Source organism: Delphinapterus leucas, chromosome 1 (genome assembly GCF_059928025.1).
Source record: "Delphinapterus leucas isolate spDelLeu-1000000601 "Yukka" chromosome 1, BTC_Dleu_Yukka2, whole genome shotgun sequence".
NCBI lineage: Eukaryota > Metazoa > Chordata > Mammalia > Artiodactyla > Monodontidae > Delphinapterus > Delphinapterus leucas.
In genome coordinates, this window is record NC_143129.1 from 134879053 (window position 1) to 134896505 (window position 17453).

The following is a 17453-nucleotide window of genomic DNA, read 5'->3' on the forward strand; positions in this document are numbered from 1 at the left end:
AGTTGTGGCTCGCGGGCTCTAGAGTGCACGTTCAGTAGTTGTGGTGCCGGGTTTAGTTGCTCCATGGCATGTGGGATCTTCCTGGACCAGGGCTTGAACCCGTGTCCCCTGAATTGGCAGGCGGATTCTTAACCACTGTGCCACCAGGAAAGCCCCCGCCATGTAGTTCTTTTATCCCTGGCAAGGACTTTATATTACCATCATCTGGTATTAGTCAAAATTTTTTTAAAATTCTTACGAACTTTTATTCTTTTTTTTTTCACATTTAAAAAATACATTTCTAATATGTTGTTTACTTTAGACCTTCTAGTTTCATAGATCATTCATTCATTCATTTAGATATAATTGACGTATAGCATTATTAGTTTTAGGTATACAACATAACTTGATATATGTTTATACTTGGAAATGATTACCATGGTAAATTTAATGTCTATCACCACACATAGTTACCATTTTTTTTCTTACAATGAGAACTTTTAAGATTTGCTCTTTCAGTAACTTACAAATATACAATACAGTATTGATAACTGTAGTCACTGTGCTGTACATTACATCCTCAGGACTTATTATCTTATAACTGGAAGTTTGTACCTTTTCACCCCCTTCACCCGTTTCACCTACCCTTCTACCCCCCACCTCTGGCAACCACCAATCTAGTCTCAGTATCTGTGAGTTTGGTTTTTGTTTTTGTTTTTTTAAGATTCCACATGTAAGTGAGATCATGCAGTATGTCTTGCTCTGACTTATTTCACTTAGCATAGTGCCTTCAAGGTCCATTGATGTTGTCACAAATGGCAGAGTTTCCTCCTTTTTTGTGGCTGAATAATATTCCATTATGTATATATTAATTTTCTATATCAGTCATTCTTTGATAGACACTTAAGTTGTTTCTGTGTCTTGGCTATTGTAAATAATGCTGCAGTTAAACATAGGGGGTGCAGATATCTTTTCGAGTTAGTGTTTTCATTTCCTTCAGATAAATACCTGAATCATATGGTAGTTCTATTTTAATATTTTGAGGAACCTCCTACTCTATTTCATAGTGGCTGCACCAGTTTACATTCCCACCAACAGTGCACAAGAGTTCTCTTTTCTCCATATCCTCGTCAACACTTGTTATTCTTTGTTTTTTTGATAATAGCTATTCTAACAGATATGAGGTGATAGCTCATTGTGGTTTTGGTTTGCATTTCTCTGATGATTAGTGATGTTGAGTGCTTTTTAATGTACCTGTTGGCCATCTGTATGTCTTCTTTGGAAAAACATCTATTCAGATCCTCTGACCATTTTTTAATTGGATTGTTTGTGGAATTTTGTTCTGTTTTTGCTATTGAGTTATGAGTTCCTTATATATTTTGGATATTAACCCCTTATCAGATATATGACTTGAAAATATTTTCTCCCATTCAGTAGGTTGCCTTTTCATTCTGTTGATAGTTTCCTTTGCTGTGCAGAAGCATTTTAACTTGATGTACTACCCCATGTTTCTTTTTGTTTTGTTGCCTTTGCTTTTGGTGTCAAATTGAAAAAAATCACCAAGACTAAAATCAAGACATCAAGGAACTTACTGCCTGTGTTTTCTTCTAGGAGTTTTGTGGTTTCAGGTCTTATGTTTAAGTCTATAATCTATTTTGAGTTGACTTTTGTGTATGGCATAAGATAGTGGCCCAGTTTCATTTTTTTTTTTATAGACAGGATTGTAGGCAGTTTAATATAATTTGCTTCAATACAATTTAATACAATTTAAACAACAAATATTGTTGCATGAATGAATGAATAATGTTAATATACAATATTTCCACTTAGTTGATGACAGTTTTTATAATCGTCTACAATAGCCTTAGATGTGAAATTATAAAAGTGAAATTATAAATATTTTAGGTGGTAAATGGCAGGATCCAGTTTCATTGTTTTGCATGTGGCTGTTCAGTTTTCCAAACACCATTTATTGAAGCCCATTTTATAAAGAAATCGAGGCATAGAGATTTAGGAACATGGATGAACCTTGAAAAAGTTATTATGTTAGGTGCAATAGGCCGGACACAAAAGGCCACATAATGTATGATTCCATTTATATGAAATGTCCAGAATAGGCAAATAAATTAATGACTGTCAGGGGATGTAGAGGGGAGAATGGAGAGTGACTACTAATGGGCATGAACATGAAAATGTTCTAGAATTAGATAGTGGTAATGGTTGTACAACTTTATGAACATACTAAAAGTTGCTGAATTGTATACTTTAAAAATAAATTTAAAAAATTTAAATGCCTTGCAATATAATTGTAGGTAAGAGAATATTTTAAAACTACCTGTAAATTTGGTTCACAATTTATCATTGATTCTTCTGTAACAGAAATCAACATTTGGTCCGTAATTATTATGAACTTGGGTTTTTATTTCACTTGCTGGCTGAATTGATTTGATGTACAGTATTAGACTTTCTTTATCATTTCGCCTAGGCAACTCCCGACACGTTGCAAAATCTCAGGTGGGGGAAGATACAAAAAAATACAAAGTTAAGTAGTTTTGCACAATTCAATAAAGCCTATAACTACATTTACTCTTATAAAACAGTTTCTTAAATGCAAACCGGTATATAATATTGACATGGATTAGGTGAGTACTTCTAGAGGGAAGTGGGGATGGTCAGGGGAGGCATCCTGGAAAAGGAAATGTTTAAGCATCTGTTCCTTCCACAAGCATTTATTGAATATCTGCTGTACCCTAGGCACTGTTGTTGGGTGCTGTGTATAGCCAGATAACAGCTACAGTCCCTGCCCTCATGGGGCTCAAAGACAGTGGAGAAGACACAATTCTACAGATGGTCACAGAGCAGGATTATAAGTGCTGCTGTAAAGGTAAGCACAGGTTGCTCTGGATGCCTCAGCTTGGCAGGTGCATCAAGTCAGGGAAGCCTGGAAGATGGATATGATTTCTGAGCTGTGAACTGAAGAATGAATGGGGGTGGCAAAGGCTTGGAGGACAAGGGTGTACTGGATTCCAGGACTGGATTCCAGGAACTGCAAATAGTACATTGGAGTTTGGGGTACAAACAGTGATAAGCCATGGGAGGTTAGATCACAAGTAGCTATGAAGGCCATCTTAAGAGAGTAGAAAATAAAGGAGTTTAAGAGAAAGCATAAGATTTTCAGATTTGCAGTTTAGAAATAGGCTGCATCGTGGAGACTGGAATAGAGGCATATGAGAAGGAAAGCAGAAACTTTTCAGGACAGTGTTGCCCTAATTGGAGAGAGAAATCATGGGATGATGGAAAGAAGTGGATGGAGACAAAGGAGTTAGAATGATTGGGGCTTATTCACCAGTTGGATGTGTAAGCGATCTGTGACTCCCAGGCCCTCTCGCCACTCCTCCATCGTCTCTTCCATCTCAGTCTGACCCCAGTGTACCTTTCTCGGTCTGATTTCCTGCTTCTCTTCATGAATATGCTGAAGTCTGCTTACTGTCCACCAAATAGGCTTGCTGGTTTTCTTCCTGCTGCCTTTGATCACACCTTTATCTTCATCTGGAATGGAGCGTGCTTTTTTCTCTTTACCTTTCTAAATCTGACTTATGAAGCCTTTGGAATTGTTCTGTGCACCAGTGACCTCTTTCTCCTCTGAAGTCATAGCACTTCATACCTCTATCACTTATTAACAAATAATTACGTTTTGGCTTGTCACATCTCTTAGTTGCTTTGGGTTGTTGGTAACTGTTGAACTGTTTTAAAATTACAGCAGGCAGAGCAGGATATATTGATAGGATGGCTTAAATAGTGGACTAGGAATCATCTCTCCTAAACGCCCCAATCCCAACCCTAACTCCTTGTGTAACTTGGGCGAATTACTTTTCCCCCCTGAATGGAATAACACATAGTTGTGGTAGAATACTTGAAAAATCTTAAAGAATGTACAAAATGAAGTCATCACTATCCCCACAGACACCCAAGATAATCACTGTTATTAAATGGGTAATTTTTCCTGCAATGTCCTCCCCATCTTCCATCTTTTTTCTCTCTCTAGGATTATTTGTGTGTGTCTATGCAACATAGCTAGGCTCCTCCTCTGCATGCTGTTTTGTAACCTGCCTTTTTCATTAACATATTGTGGGGTTACTGAATCAGAATGTGAGGGTTTTTAAGTCCAAACTGATATATGAGGCCAAATTGTCCTCAAGAAAGGTTGCACCAAAAAACTGAGTAGTGATTATCTCTGGGAAGTAGGGAGAGGAACTTTAGCTTTTCAGTGATATGTTTCTATATTATTGAATGTATATTTTTATTATCATGAGTCTAAGTAACTTTTATAGTTTGAAGATGACAGTAATTTATACTTCTAACTAATCCAGGATTGTATCTATGTTTATAAACAGCTACACCACCTTTACTGATTGGATAGATAAAAAATAGCATCCTGTTATTTTAATTTGACTGTTAGTGAAATATGACCTTTTCACCATGATCATTTGTCATTTTTTCTTTAGTTGTTTCCATTTCCTTTGCCTCCTGATGACTTGGATTTGAGTCCCAGGTAATAAATACATATGACCTTTTACAAGTCACTTAAGTATCTCTAGGCCTTAGTTTACTTATGATCAAAATAAGAGGAATGATACTTAAAATTATTGTGAGGATTAATGGAGATCATATATTGAAAGTGCTTTTTGTAAGCTGTAAAAAGTATATAATTGTATTTATTGACTGTGTTTATTGATTTTGTATTGATTTTGATTAGTTAATGGTTATGTATAGTTACGCCAACTTTGCTTTTTTGTATTCATTTGGAGAAAGGCTAAAAAGACAGAGGTTCCTTCATTAATATTTGTTTTAGTACAGTGTGAGATCCATGAGATGTGGCATCTGAGGATCAGTTTTGTGCTGCATTTCTGCTACTTATTAGCTGTGTGTACCCGTGTAATGCACTGGACAAACACAGTTCTTTTGGCCAAGACAGAAATGTTCAGGTACCACCTGGCTAGACACACATCAGAGGGCTGCATGGGTTGATAAAACGTTCATGTAAACTAATGGAGACTGTTTATTCTTTTTTTTTTTATTTTTTAAAGTTAATTTTTATTGGAGTATAGTTGATTTACAATGTTGTGTTTCTGCTGTACAGCAAAGTGAATCAATTATACATATACATATATCCACTCTTTTTTTAGATTCTTTTCCATATAGGTCATTACAGAGTATTGAGTAGAGTTCCCTGTGCTATACAGTAGGTTTTTATTAGTTATCTATTTTATATATAGTAGTGTGTATATGTCAATCCCAGTCTCCCAATTTATCCCTCCTCCCCACTTTCCTCCTTGGGAACTATAAGTTTGTTTTCTACATCTGTGACTCTATTACTGTTTTGTAAATAAGTTCATTTGTACCATTTTTTTAGATTCTACATATAAGCTATATCATACATTTGTCTTTGTCTGACTTATTTCACTCAGTATGACAGTCTCTAGGTCCATCCTTGTCTCTGCAAATGACATTTTCGTTCTTTTTTTTATGACCACAGAGACTGTTGAAATGAATGCTAGTACAAAGGAACTTGTTCATGCAAATTCCACTAACCGGATTCCCCTCCCGCCCCCCAGTTCCACCCCTTACAGTTCTGTGAAATGAAAATTGGTCATAATCATGATTCTAAGGCCTGAGAAGGTCTGATATGCTCTTCTGAATCATCAAAGGCAGAGAAATTTCCATTGAACATGATTTTTGTGAATCCTGCCATATTTAGATCCCTGGAAATGTGCGTACCTTATATCTATCAATTATCCAGGACATTGACTCTGGATAAGAGGGAAACAAGGCTGTGTAAACAACTCTGCTGAGTAATAGGTGACCTCCTAACCTCCTATTTCTGACTCTGTGTTTCCTTTTATCCAAGGACAAGATGTTATAAAAATAATTCAGAGTGACTCCCAAGGGTAGCCCCGTGAACAACTCTGTGAGGCTGCACTGCAGAGGAGGATTAATCAACAGCAGCAGAATATTCGTTCCCCCAGTGCTGTTAGGAAATGTCCCAGCCAGGCTGGCTCTTCAGCCATGAGGACAAAAGCTTTGGGAAAGTTTTTTCTGACTCATTCACAGTGTAATTTGCAGAAGAAAACCTCTAGCTTCTTATTTTATTATTATTTTTTAAAAGTTGTTCTTTGTGGGAGTTATGTGTGTGTAGTAAGGTGGGGTTAGAGTATGGATCCCCTCCATGAATATTCAAATTAGCTCTTACCAGTGGCAATATTTGCGGCTGTTTGCTCAGTTAACTTTTATTGTCCTGGGATGTTCACACTGAGGGAAAGGGGAGGTGGAGAATCTTAGTGTACAGTGCCTGTATATCCATCAAGGACTAGTTGACTCATTTAAAATATTTTAAAAGAGGATATTATTTTCTGCAGATGAATTTAAAGTGTCCCCATGCTTTTCCCTGTCATCTCCTTGTGTCTGAGTTCCCCCCATCTCTACATAGCACATATTCACATACTGGGGGACTTTTCTTGTTTCTGAGGAATTCATGTGAGTCTGGGGATTTGAGTTCTCCTCTGGGGTTGTCTCCTCAAAGGAAAGTCCATACTCCTGAGTTGGGCATTTATGGTCTGCTGTAAACTGGTCTCAGCTTTCTCCTTTTTCTCATTTCTTTCTATTCTACACAAACCTTCTGGTCAGTCTCCAAAGGGTTTTACACAGCCCCTTTCCTTCTTTTGTTATTTCTTCATGTTTCCATTATTTGGAATGTTCCCCTCAGTTGGCTGCTGTTCTCTTCCTATTTGTATCTTCCCCATTCCTAAAGGCCCAGTTCAAATCCCACCTGCCCCATAATGGTCATACTATTATATGCCTAATATGGGCCAGGTGTTCTACTAGACCTATACATATTTTTTCTCTCAGAGTGTAAAACAGTCCTGTAAAAGAATTACTGTTATCTTTATTTGCAAATGAAAAAATAATCACTGAAAGTTAAAAAGTAACCTGATCCCAGCGACTGAGTGCCAGGGCCAGTGTTCTAGCTCAGTTCTTCTTGACCAGAATGGTTAACTCCACCATGCTGGTTTTTCCTGAATTCTTCTGGATTGGGTTAATTACCTCAACCCCCCACTCACACCTTCTCTGAGCATACTCTTTGCCTTGGTTGGATGTGTCTTGTGTTTGGCAATCAATCATGTATCAATATTACTACTTTTGCACATTCTTGGGTTGCTAACTCTTCTTTGATGATAACATCTTTTCTTGCATTCTTTTATTCCCACCAAAGTGTGCTTCACAGGCTTTTCATAATGAGTTTTTGTTTGGTTGGTTATTTTACTTAATGAAAATGTCCAGGAGCGAGGGAGTTATTCCTTCTAGTTGTTATTATGTTTATGTTTTTCTTTTTAGTCTAATTTGTCATTAACATCCTACCATAATATTTACCTCCACAGTGCTCTTAGAAAATTATCCTCCCTTTCTCTCTTTCTACATTTTTTTCTCTTAAAAGGAGAGGCCAAAGAAGCTCCATGGCTGAAGTCTGTACCATTCCCCTCCTTCCCCCCAAAAATTAAACAGGAAAATTGAATGAATGAAGAGCAGGCATTGCCACTGAATATTTTGGTGCAACGAGATGGATGCCTGTTGTCTGTTAGACAGGGGCCCTTTGATAAAAGAATTATGGCTGTGGTCATGTTCTGGCCCTGCTTGGGGCCTCGCTTTAAGGATACAAAAAAGTGTCTCATTGAGGTTCTGCCTTCTTATGAGCAGAGTATAAAGTAAGCATTTATCTTGAGAAAGAATAGCTGTATTTGCTCACCTTTGTCAGTTCATTGGTAGAGAAAACATAATTTTATGTTGCTGCAGAAGACTCCTAGCTAAATTCATCATAATATACTATCTGTTTAAACCTTCAAAACTTGGGAAGCTTTCTCCTCCCTAGAAATATCCATTGATGACCATGCGCTGAATTCTTCTCTCCGTTTACAATGGTTATTTCCATAAAATACATTGAAAAGTTTGCACAGATGTGAAGGAAACAAAGGATTTTGAATTCTTTAGTTTCCTGCAAAGCATCACTAGGAGATGTGATTCTAAGGTTAGAAACTGGGGATTATGGGAATAAATCATGGGTAATGGCAGAATTTAAAATCTGAATCTTCCATGCCTTGTGGATATGTTTCTACATTTCCTTGATCTCTGGTAGCATTATATGGATTTAGGAAGTAAACAGCTGAAGAGCTTTCTGGGAGAAGAACCTGTATTGTGAAATGACTGTGAGTGTGGCAGTGTGGATCTCAGTGCAGCTGTTTGTTTTAAAACATCATAGGCTGCATGGTTTGGGAAAAGAGGGATGATCTTCTCATAGAGGAATTCCAGATGAAATGCAGTTCACTATTTTATGTTCAGCTGACTATAAACAGTGATTATAAAGTAAATTCTGTTTTGGTAATCTTGTTCAGTCCTTTAAACCAGTGTTTCTCAAACGGTGGTTTATTATTCATTAGCGGACTATGAAATCGATTTTGTGGGTCTTATTTAGCATTTAAAATCTATTATTAAAGAGAAGAAAATAGTATAGAATAGAAAATATCAGAGTGAATTACATGTAGTGAGGATATTTTTCTGTGAAATTCATTTTTTGTCATACACACATTTCTTACTGTAGATCATGGTAAAAAAGGTTTGAAAAGCGGTCAGCATGGGTTCCTAGGATGTCAGATAGTGGTGTGTAACCGTTACTGGACTCTTGGCTGGTGCCGGAGACAACTGGGGCAGGTGGAGAGGAGAGAGGAGGCTCCGTGCTGTGGAGGAGCAGTGTTGACCTGGTGATCAAGTCTGCTGTCCTGGTGAAGACCGAGTGGATTACTCACTGTGCAAACACAGTTCACGAAGAGCTCTGCCTTAGTGCAGCACTGGAGGCTGTTGGTAGAGGCTATTTCAAGTCTAAACAGGAAAACTGATTACAGTTTCTTGGTTGAGGAGAGGTGCAGGAGACCATGTAGGGAAACACTTTCCTTGAGATTTCCTTTTATTTCTCTCCCCAGCGTCACTTTATATTTTGAGGCAATAGCTGAGCTCCTTTGGGGTATAGACTGGAGTGGACATTGCCATTTGATAGCAATTAACATGCATTGACATTGTCCAGCTTCTGAACCCCCTTCATTTCTGGAGTGATCATCCGTTGTTGCTGTGGAAGCTGAAGGAGGTACAGACACATGACTAGTGGTGAACCAAGTCCAGCCTATTGGATTCCTCTGTCCCAAGACTTAGCTTCTGGAAGGAATGGTACAAATACATAGGGGTGGCTTGAGATCATTCGTGGAAGCAGCAGAATGAGGAGTCCAGTTGTGGTGATGGCTGGTGACCAGTGGTGGCCGTGCTAGAACGATGTCCTTATCAGACTGTTCCTGTGTTCTTATATCTTCCTCTTAATTTATTTTCATCCTAAGGTAGACAGAGTTGGTTTCTGTTGTTTGCATCCCAGAACCCTAAGTGGGTAAAGACTTAACAGGAAACACGTTAGATGGATTTCTGCCCCCAAAGAGCTTAGTACATAACAGAGAGGGAGTAGGTAAATATGCAGTAGACACACAAATAAATTAGTAAAAGTTAGCAAGGCATGGAGGGGATTCAGGGTTGCTTCCTGTATATTCCTTCAAATTATAGTTACCTTGAAGTTTCACCAGATGGCATATCTGCAAGAGGTTTTATGTCTTTGCATCACGACACTTTGGAAATACAAGTTAATGAGGAATTGGTTTTATTAGGGTGCAGCATAATATGATTTCAAACATTTGTAAGTTAGGGTTTGTTTGCTTTGTTACTTTTTTTTTTAATCTAAACATTTTTAAAAGCCTTGAGTATACTCACAGAAAACTGATTAATGAACTGTGAGCTTTTTGAGTGTGAGCCAGTAAAAACATACTTTAGAGGAAGAGACTTAGAGAAATCTTGAGTCTTCACAACAGCCCTGTAGATACTTCATTAATCCCAGAGGAAACAGAAACGTGTAGAGGTTGAAAAGCGTGGCTAAGGTCACACAGACATTAGAGCTGGGGTCTGAACCCAGGTTAGGGTGACTCTAGGCCCAGGCTTCTAACTGCTTCTGTTCTGTAAAGAACTGTGGAGGTCATCTAATACTTTCCTTGTTACACAGGATTTGTGTTCAGAGAGCTTTAGAGATTTTTTCAATACCAGGCAGTTTCTTGTATTGCTTACAGACAGAAGCTGGTGCCCGCAGGTGCGTGTTCTCTCTCTCTCTCTCCCTCTCTCTCCCTCCCCCCACCCCGCCCCGCCCCTACCCCCCTCTCCTCAGTCCGACCCTGCCTCCCCCCGCCCCACCCCTACCCCCCTCTCCTCAGTCCGACCCTGCCTCACCTTTTCACTCTGTCTACTTCTTTCCTGCCTGATCCCTCTTGGTCTGCATAGTCCTTCCTGCAGCTCCACCCTCTTGATTTTCCTTCCTCCAGCCCTTTTCCAGGACAGCTGCACCCTTCCTTTCCTTTTAGATTGTCTCTATTCCTCAAGGCTGGGAACAGAGTCCACTCTACCTGGTCACTTCACAGCCCTCTCTTCTTAACTCCTGTAGTTCTTAATGCTTGCCAACTATTAATAATAGACTGGAGGGTTTTGGTGGGCTTAGATTTTAAGCGTGGTTCTTCCTTAGATTCCCTCAAAGCCCGCGCCTTGCCCAAGGAAATGTGGCAAACTGAAAGGGCAGTGAAGCTGGAGACTGAGAAGTGTGTCTGAGCCTGGCCTCACCACTCACTAGCCACTTGGCCGTGGGAATGTCCGAGGCTGAGTCTTCTCATCTGTGAAAGGAGCTGTAAGACTCGAATGTGGTTATAGATGTGAAAGCTCTTTTTAAGCTATAAAGTACCATATAAATGCAAGGTTTTATTGTGATGGTACAAGTGCTTAATAAGTATTTTAGTGATGAACGATTGGAAAGCACAGAAGGTGCAGACAAGCCATTTTCCCCACCTTTGGAGCACCCACTTCTGTCACCATATTTTGACCAGTGTATTCTGTGCTCTTTAATAACATTATAGATGTATTAGTGGTAAAAGAAATAAAAGGGGGGGGATAGCAAAGCATATTGATACAGTGTGGCTTTTAGGAAAACACGTTTTGACTTAATTTAGTTTGATCAGAAGCAGTCTCTCAGGGAAAGCAGGCTCACTGGGAACAGTGCAGAGAGCCCTGGATCATCGAGTTGGCATTGATTGTTTGATCATCCCTAGAAGTTTATTGTAAATGGAGCAGCACTTAAGGTTCTGGGGTATTCCTGGAATTGCTGCTGTAGTTAGAAGTGAGTTATTCTGTGTGGCCAGAGTAGCATATAGAAAAGCCATAATTCTGACTTGCTGACGGGAAAAAATAACAGATTTTGTTTTTATGTCATCTTTTTGGCTGGAATCCATTAGCGTTGCATAGCATCTTGTGATGCCTTCCTCAGAACAGTTATCTGGGCCTCAGTAAAGCAGGGGGCACTGGGAGCAACAGACAGAGTCATTGACAAGGCTCCGGTGGGTGCAAAGCCCCGGGTGATGAGACTAAGAGGGAAGAAAGATGCTTTCCCTGGGGTGTGTGTGCGTGTGTGTGTGTGTGTGTGTGTGTGTGTGTGTGTGTGTGTGTGTGTTAGGCCTTTAGGAGGTTCCGTGCCTATGGGGTGGGCCTCTGCCAGGGCCACCAGAACTTCCTCCCCACATATCCACCCCTACCCTTGTGGTGCCAGAGCAGTGTGATAGTTGTGGGCTGGAACGCAGGCAGGGCCCAGGGCACTTTCATGATTTGTTGAACGACAGTTCTTTCAGTCTTTGGAGGGAGGGGCCCGGAATGAGACCCGTCTCCTAGGTGGATGCTAGACTACGGAAAGTACTAAGAAGACAGTGGTGTTGGTGATGGGGGGCACTTTAAAGCAGTTTTTACACCCCTGTGGAAAAAGCCTGGTCCTTGGAGTCAGTCACGTGTTTGACATCTGGCACCCCCACTGATTGGCCTGAAACTTCTGCTTTTTATGAGAATTAAGTGCAAGCGCCTAGCTCCGTGCATGAGATGTTACAGATGCTCAGTGTATGCTGGAGCTCCCTCTCCTTGACTGGAACTGTGTTCCATCAAGCTGTAATCAGTTTAACAGAAATTGCGACCAAAATAGGAATGCTTACTGCCTGCTACACTCTGTGTTAGGTACTTTATATGCATTAACTAATTTAACTCTTAACAGCTTTAGGAGATAGATGCTATTTTTTATCCCCCCACTTACAGCTGAGAACATTGAGGTTTAGAGAGGGTAAGTAACTTGCCTAAGATTACAATCACTAGTCAGTGGGATAGGCAGGATTCAAACCCAGGTCCTTATGACTCCAGCTCAGGCTCTTAACTGCTCTGCTGTGTCATCTGAGACTTATGAAATGGGACTTTGATTTATGACCAGGCTTTTGCTCAGAATCCCTATTTATTCTTTGTTCTTCTAAGCAAGTTGGCCACCCACTTCAGTCCCCTGCCATAAAGCCTACATTATATTGCTTTAGCACTAACATCTTTCACATCTATAGCCTCATTTGAAAAAGGCATGTAGGAGCTTAAGGAAGACTTTTTGAGAGATTTTTTTTGATCCGTTGGGCAAGATGCTTCCTCTCAGGTTCACAGATGGGCTCAGATTTAAATGACTTGCTCAAGGTCCACTTGCTAGTTGTGTATAGAGGCAATAAAATCACACACTCTGGATTACGGTGATATTTCCATTGGGTGATGTTGCTTGCTTTGTTACCTTCATCTTTCATTTAACCATTTAGCTACTTACTGATCACCTAATACAGTAAAGCATGGAACAAAAGTGACAAGAGTCCCTGCCCTCTTGGAACTTATATTGTTGCATCAGGTTTCCTCACCAACCTTAAGACTGGTGCCTGCTAAGATGGTTTTTAAGGTTTAAGATCTTCAGTCTTAACATTTCTTAAGGTATTAAGCAGCTGATTTCAGGACATTTTCTAAATTACATGTTTCTCTTTTCAATTTTTCTGGGTTCATACCTTAATTCATCAACATTTTATTTGTATTTTCTACTTCAGGAATCAAAAGCTTTGATTCCTTTAAGTCATCCATTAAGTAATTCACTGTAGGTGTGATGGTTTCTCTAGTAAAAATCAGATATCCAAAGTATTTTATTTTGAGTCTTGTCATTGATTTAAACATTTTTTAAAATTTTACTTTCATTTATTCCTTCTTTAATGATAGTCCTTTTAAAAATTTTTTATTTTATATTGGAGTATAGTTGATTAACAATGTTGTGTTAGTTTCAGGTGTATAGCAAAGTGATTCAGTTATACATATACATTTGTCATTGATTTTAACCATCATCCAATCTACTTTTATCATATACATCTGGCCATGGCCTTTGGCCCAAAGCACTCATATTCTGATCATCATATTTGTGAATATTAATATGATCTATCTTTATGTCTGTCATCTCCACTATTCAAAATTTAATTTTATGTTCTTCCTTTAATAGATACCTGTATTTCAGAAGATATCCTTGAAAATTTAGCAGGCTTTCCATATCTTCAGACACTGATTTCTGGAATTTTGCATCTTAGAAAATAGTTGTGGTACCCCATTTATTGCAGTTAGTCCTGTTCAGACTCACAGAATCGCATTTTGTTTCTGTTACTTTTCCCTCATTCACAGAGTATTAGATATACATATCTCTTGCATAAGACTTTTATAAACTGAAAAACAATTGAGAATTTACAAAATTTCCCTGATTTTTTTTTTCATGTAAAGTAGCATCTGCAAGATTGAGCCACTAAAGTAATGGCTAAAGCCACTAAAGCCACTTTCTTCAAATGAAAGAAAGGCATTTTCTTTCAAATCCTTGAAAATTTATAAGGAGGTTAGGGTGGAAGAATTCACTGCTATCATCAAAAAGCTTTTGATTTCTCAATTTTATCCTTACTATTTTCTGAGCTTCTTTGTATTCATTTGAGTTGGGAATGGAACCCAGTGAATCATGTTATTTTTAAAGGGTATTGAGTGATTCCTACTGGTCAGTTTTTCTAGCATTAAAGATGTTCTTTTTGTACCTTGTAGCAAGAAACTTGAATTGATTTCTTGGAATTATCCAAAGTATTTATAAGCTGACCTTGCTCTTTTCCTACTTGTTCTAAAAGTAAGTAGTTAGAGCATGTTGTTTAGTTTATTTGGAAAGAAATGTTATTTGAATGAAGCCATTGCATAAATGCTGTAGCACAAAAAACACTTGTCATCCTGAATGAGTCGTCATTTCACATAAAGTGGGTCACCAGTCTTAGGTTTAAATGTTCAGATTACCTTTTTGTTTGTTTGTTTTTAATTTATTTTATTTATTTATTTTTGGGTCTGTCAGGTCTTCATTGCTGCAGGCGGGCTTTCTCTAGTTGGCGGCGAGTGGGGGCTACTCTTCATTGCGCAGTGCGCGGGCTTCTCATCCCAGTGTCTGCTCTTGTTGCGGAGCTCGGGCTCTAGGCACGCAGGCTCAGCAGCTGTGGCTCGCGGGCTCTAGAGCACAGGCTCAGTAGTTGTGGTGCACGAGCTTCGTTGCTCCACGGCATGTGGGATCTTCCTGGTCCAGGGCTCGAACCCGTGTCCCCTGCATTGGCAGGCGGATTCTTAACCACTGCGCCACCAGGGAAGCCCTAGCATGCCTTTTAAGTGCTATATGGGTGTGTTTAATTTTTTATCATTGGAATGTCAGTTTTCTGAGAACAGGGATTTTTGTTGTTGAATCAGCCTATAAAAATATCAGAGTAAATGCATATTGTCAAGAAATTCTGTTGCTGATCTTGATTTCTCAGAGTTTAATCTCTAGGCTAAGCATCACAAATTGATACCATTTTCTTGTCCTGTCCAGTAATACTGGAGGTCAGTTTGAAAATTATTAGGTATAATGTGATTTCAATACAGTGTTGCTTGTAGTAGAGGATGAATAATGGAAAAACCAAACTCTTCTTGATTATGGGTTTTGATAGAATCCTGGTGATTGTAGTCTGATCCTCAATCCCCATGACTCCTGTGTTCAAGTAACATGTGATCTGATGGTGCATATTAAAATGCTTTTGTGAGTTTAAAAAGATTTATGCAGGGGCTTCCCTGGTGGCGCAGTGGTTGAGAGTCCGCCTGCCGATGCAGGGGACACGGGTTCGTGCCCCGGTCCGGGAAGGTCCCACATGCCGTGGAGCGGCTGGGCCCATGAGCCATGGCTGCTGAGCCTGTGCGTTCGGAGCCTGTGCTCCGCCACGGGAGAGGCCACAGCAGTGAGAGGCCCGCGTACCAAAAAAAAAAAAAAAGATTTATGCAGTAGCTCTTCTTAAAGGGACTGGTGGAACTTCAGGTCTCTTCCTACTCTAAAAGGTTCTGAGTGTGCGTCCCTCTTCTGGTTTGGGGCACTAAAGCATGGAGGCCATCTGGTTGATTTGCATTCATCCTTGGCAGCATGCTGCCGGAAACATGGGGTAGCAAGGCCCCAGGCATGCTGTTAGCAAGTATGAATGTGGTAATGCTGTTCTTTACCCACACCTAAAAAGGCATATTGGAGGGATTTCCCCATTTATGCATCTGGAGAGACCGGACTGGCTTCTTCCCTCTACCGGGCCTTTGCACATGCTCATCCTTTACCCAAACTGCTTTCTCCCCACCTCCCATGATAGCCATTCCATCTCAGCTCAGTGTTACTTCCCTCTTGAGTCCCATGCTGAATCACATTCCTTATTATATGCTCTCTTTTTCCTTCATGGTATTTTAAGTTCTTTATGATTACTTCTTTCTCTGCATCTTTGTTTGATTCTTTTAGTCCTGTGGACTGTCAGCTCCACATGAGCAGTGACCATCTTGCTCTTGTTCTTCGTTGCGGCCTCCTGGTATAGTTCAGCTTTTGGCACGAAGAACTGCTCAAAAATAATTGTCGAATGGGTCTCCTAAATGTGGGATTTGAACACCTGCTTCTGAGCTGAAGCAGGGTATTAGATGTAGCTAATTTCAGATTGCTGTTTTGCTGCAAGGCAGGGTATCTATTTATGTAATTAAAACAATTGGTTATATTACATTTTTAAAGTTGAAAGTATAATAATTTGTTCTTTGAATCTTTTAAAAACTGTCATGACAAAATAGCCAAGTCAAAGTCATCACATCAAAATTCATACTTATATCCCCTGCCTGGCCTCCTATCATTAGTTTTGCCTTATCCACTGCAGAAAACCTTCCCAAACCAGCCCTCTCCAGTGTCAGTCATTGGAGTTAGCAAGGGGCATAAAGATGACATCATGCCACACCCACTCTACTGATTTTAGATTGCTTTTGTGTTTTGTGCCATCTCCCACTTCGACTCTAAGGTCCTGTGGGAATGCTGGCCTTGCAGCCTCAGAGGTAACTCATCCCCCTTTCCCCAGGCACCCCTCCACTCCTGCCTTGTCATGCATGGGACTGTGCTCCTCCTAAAGCTGGATTCTGATAAAATGTGTGGAATGACCAACAGAAAACTGAGACAATAATCTGTATTAATTTGGCAGCCATTTTCAAATCACTAAGAGTGGTTGCTCCTTATTTGCAAAACATAGTTTGATTTTACTCTTAAAAAGAGTTTGTGAGAAGCAACAAGGAAAGCTGTTAAAACAATGCAGAGGGCTTCCCTGGTGGCACAGTGGTTGAGAGTCCACCTGCCGATGCAGGGGACGGGGGTTCGTGCCCCGGTCCGGGAAGATCCCACGTGCCGCGGAGCGGCTGGGCCCGTGAGCCATGGCCACTGAGCCTGTGCCTCCGGAGCCTGTGCTCTGCAACAGGAGAGGCCACAACAGTGAGAGGCCTGCGTACCGCAAAAACAAAAAAACAAAAACACAATGCAGAGCTGTGTAGGTGATGGTGGTGTTGGTGGTGGTAAGAATGGGACCAGGAACTTTAATTTTACAGAACCAAACTGCTATTCCTGTTTAGTATGAATAAGGCTTTGAGGTGAGGTTGGGAGGACCTTTATTTGCTGCCTAAGTTTTCAGATAAGAATGACTCAAAAAATATTTGGTGAACTGAAAGCATCATTGGTCAGATTTGTTCCCAGGCCCTCCTCCTTTCACCATACCATTTGCTGTTTCACCATTAAAATGAAGCCAGGAGTAGACTGGATTGGGAAGAGGGTAATTCTAAAGGAAGTAGAAATGGGAAATAAAAGTGCACATCTTTGGGCCCCTAAACTATTGTTCACAGCCTCAAGAGAGAGAGAGGTTGTTGATGGAAAAGGCACATAGTCCTCATTCACACTGGACAGGGCACTCTACACCAAGAAGCAAAAGTCCCTGGCTTCCTTTCTTGAAGCAGTGAAAATAACATCTTCTTCTTTGATGTTTACACCCTAAGATGTCTCTCTGTCCTCTCAGTGTCCTCATCAATGTTCCCCCACCCCCATCTTCTTCCTCCCAAATGCTTTTTCCTGCCTGTTTATGGTTTGGGCTGCTTCCTTAATG

General features: G+C 40.1%; 1 protein-coding gene across 3 annotated transcripts in view; it reads left to right on the forward strand.

Moving 5' to 3' along the window:
- JAK1 (Janus kinase 1) overlaps window positions 1-17453 on the forward strand; it is a 139168-nt gene that overhangs the window by 68644 nt on the left and 53071 nt on the right. Inside the window, exons 2-3 of one of the 3 annotated variants that reach the window (XM_022581222.3) lie at window positions 2734-2863; window positions 4485-4531. The exons of 1 other annotated variant lie outside the window; for it this stretch is intronic. The gene's annotated coding sequence lies outside the window, so the exon portion shown is untranslated. The remainder of the gene's footprint in view (window positions 1-2733; window positions 2864-4484; window positions 4532-17453) is intronic. One more of the 3 variants, XM_089921463.1, reaches the window with a different exon arrangement.